We start from the raw sequence: 3,405 nt of genomic DNA on the forward strand, positions 1-3,405 counted from the left end.
CTCACAGATTTTTAGCCTCTGGCTCACACATTTTGGTCTTAGCTCAGGAGGGATGGCTCCAGAGCAGACTAATTTATGCAGTAGACAAATCCCTCGCTCACAACTTTAATGCCAGTAGCTCACAAAGTAGAATTTTTGCTCACAAGGCTCCACAGCTTAGAGGGAACATTGGCTGCCACTGCTGTTGTAGGGGGAGAGGAAACAGGTGGGTGGCTGGGAGCACCGCCACTACTGCTGCTGCTGTACAGGGTGGGGGAGGAACTAGGCAGGAGGCTGGGAGAGTGATGGGGGCAGGAAGAGAGAGTGATGAGGTGGGGAGGCAGAAAAACAAAGAAAATGATGATGAGTCAGAAAGAGAGAGGAAGTAACATGCATGGAGGAGAGAGAGAGAGAGAGAGTAAGAAAAGGGGGGAGAAGGGAGAAAGAGATAGGGGGAGAGGGAGAAAACAAAGGTGTGAGGAATGGGATAACCATCCCGCAAGTTTTTTGTGGGTCTTCACTTGACCCTCTATATAAGTACATTTCTGTGTGGTTAATGTATTGTTTGATATAGTAGGTTGATCCAACCATCCTGCATGGAGCCTTCGTCCAACTTTAGGGGTTCTTCCTCTAGCCACTTAAAGTAGAGAAGGTTTCTTAGGTTGGAGTGGTAGGATAGAGGTAGGCCTACTCCAATGTTTCTTTTTCACTTGCCTGGAACTGTGGACATTGCCCCAAAATTATGTTTTTGAGCATGGGCCCAAATCCATGTGCATTATAGGCATAATGGTTTTTGAGACCTCTCTGCCAGTATGATCTCTTGAAACGTGAACCATTCAATCCGCTAAAGCCCCCACCCCCACAACTGAATTACGTGTTTTACAGAAACACAGTTTGTAATTAAGGTACCATTCATGACCCATAGGAAAGAGCCAAGCAGCAAAATCTCATTTCTCACACTGGAAGTTCAAGTTTTAGTCCCCCAAACTCAAATTTCATGAAATACATGTCTGAGTAAAAAAAATATATTTGCATTTTACAATAGCAGTTAGAAAAAACACCAAATTTTAGTTTGGGAGTTATTCTGAAGACACTTGAGATTCTTGAGATTCTTCTTTTGGAATGAGAAGAGTTAAGCTGATCAGCATTATGATTACCTGAGTACAGTCAAATCAGGTGGAATCCTAAGGTAAAATACAGTCTGACTATATCAGCGATGGCTCAAGTGGTTAAGATGCTGAACTGCAGGCTGTGAAAGGTCGGTAGTTCAGCAGTTCGAGACCCGAGTGTGCCACATAATGGAGTGAGCTCCCGTCTCTAGTTCCAGCTCCTGCCAACCTAGCAGTTCGAAAGCAAGAAGTAGATAAATAGGTACCACTTCAGTGGGAAGGTAACAGCGTTCCATGCGCCTTGGTGTTTAGTCATGCCAGCCACATGACCACAGAAATGTCTTCGGACAGCGCTGGCTCTTCAGCTTTGAAACGGAGATGAGCACCACAACCCTAGAGTCAGATTCGACTGGCTTTCGAGCAAGGGAACCTTTACCTTTACTATATCAGTGGGAGATAGGGCTGCCAAATGCAGCCGGGGGGTGGGGAATCCCCCGATTCGGAGCCCTGATTTCCGGCGTGCCGGAATCGGGGCCCGGGGGAAACCCCACCCCCGCGTGCGCGTCACCCGGAAGTGACGTCGCATGCTGGGGGCGGAGCCACGCCATTTGAGGGGAAAACAAAGAGTTTTCCCCTCAAACGGTGTGGCCCCGCCCAGCGTGTGACGTCACTTCCAGTGATGTCCTGGCGGTGTGCGCGCGCTTTGCGCGCGCGCATCCCCAAGCAGCTCCCAGACCGGCCAGACGATCCCCCGCCGGTAGGAAATAATGATTTGGCAACCCTAGTGGGAGAGCCAATGACAAAACATCTCTTCTGTGTATGAATCTCATGTTGTCTCCAGTTTCCATTGTAGTTTAACTGAAATAGCATCAGTTTTCTTCATTCTTTCATATGATTCCAAGAATCATGTTTCCAAAACACAATATCTTTAAGAGTAATGAATACAGGAAACCTTTTAGGCCTTCAGATGTTAGAAGAGCTCATTCCTACTTAGATTATTTTTTCATGATAATGCCTTTTCAAACATAACCACAAGAGATTTGCTTTAAAGGCAGCTGAGATGAGCACTAATAGCAGGATATTAATTACCATTACTTATTAGTAAGTCCCACTCAATGTAATGGGACTTCCTAGTAAGTGCATCTAGGATTGCAGACTTAAATCACACAGTTCAACAGGGCTATAGGGCAGATTTAACTCATGTGCCCCCCTCCCCAGGCTGAAGAATCGTTTTAGTGCTAAAGGAAAGCGACTTTTGCTAAGAGGACCATCAGACAACTGGGCAGAAAGCTTGAGAGTGGAACAAAACTGGGGCAGCACCATTCTTTGGCTTCTTTTGTAGCTTTCCAGTATCCATCAGCAGTGAATAGAGAAATACCTTAGACTGTGCTGTGGTGCAGCATTTTAAGTCTTGGCAAGGCTAAGGTGCAGCTGGCCAGGAGGCTTTACACTCAGTTTTTGGCCAGGTGGCACTACCCAGGCCACCTCTAACCTACTAAGTGCTGGTATGGTGGAGACAGATCTGTTGACTGCCAGTTTACCATCCTGATAATCTCTCCCTTATATATAATTGAGTAAGACGCAGCCTCACGCAGCGGAGAGAAAATGTGCACCAACAGTGTTTGGAGGCTTGAGCTGTCCTTCAGAAGCTTCCCCAGCTTCCATTGGCCGTGTAGCCTAACTCCCACCTCAGAACCCTCCCCCCCCCCAACTAGCCAGGGCTGGAGGGAATCAGTGGAAGGCTGGCGCCGGCAGCTCATCCCCACTCGCCTCAGCCGGATTCTCCCCCACCTTTATCGCATGCCTGTTTTCTCCCCTCCCCTGCCTGCCCACCCACCCCCGCCTTCAAAGACCCCTCGGAGCCCCACAGGCTTCCTGGGACAGCAGGCGACGGGCAGTGGCAGCTGCGCTGAGCCAAACCCCGCCGCCCTGTTTTTGCCTCTCCCCCCACCTTTGCCAGCTTTCGGGGGCAGCAGGCGAGGGGCGACGACGGCGGTGCTGAGCCAACCCCCGTTAATTTTCGCTGTTCCCCCCACACCTTCACCAGCTTTCCGGGGGCCGCAGGCGAGGGGCGCTGAGCCAACCCCCGCTGCCCCTTTTTCCCCACTACCACCCTCCTCACTCTTTCTTTTTCCCTATCTCCCTTCATTCTTTCCCTCTCTCACTTTCTCCCTTCATCCCCATCGCTTTTACTTCTCCCTCCCTCCCTCCCTGTCTCTCTGGCTTACTGACTGTCTGCCTATGTCTCCCCCCACCACCCTTCTTCCTTCCTTCCTTCCTTCCTTCCTTCCTTCCTTCCTTCCTTCCTTCCTTCCGT

This window comes from Gekko japonicus, unplaced genomic scaffold (assembly GCF_001447785.1).
Source record: "Gekko japonicus isolate JY-2015 unplaced genomic scaffold, Gekko_japonicus_V1.1 scaffold342, whole genome shotgun sequence".
Lineage (NCBI taxonomy): Eukaryota > Metazoa > Chordata > Lepidosauria > Squamata > Gekkonidae > Gekko > Gekko japonicus.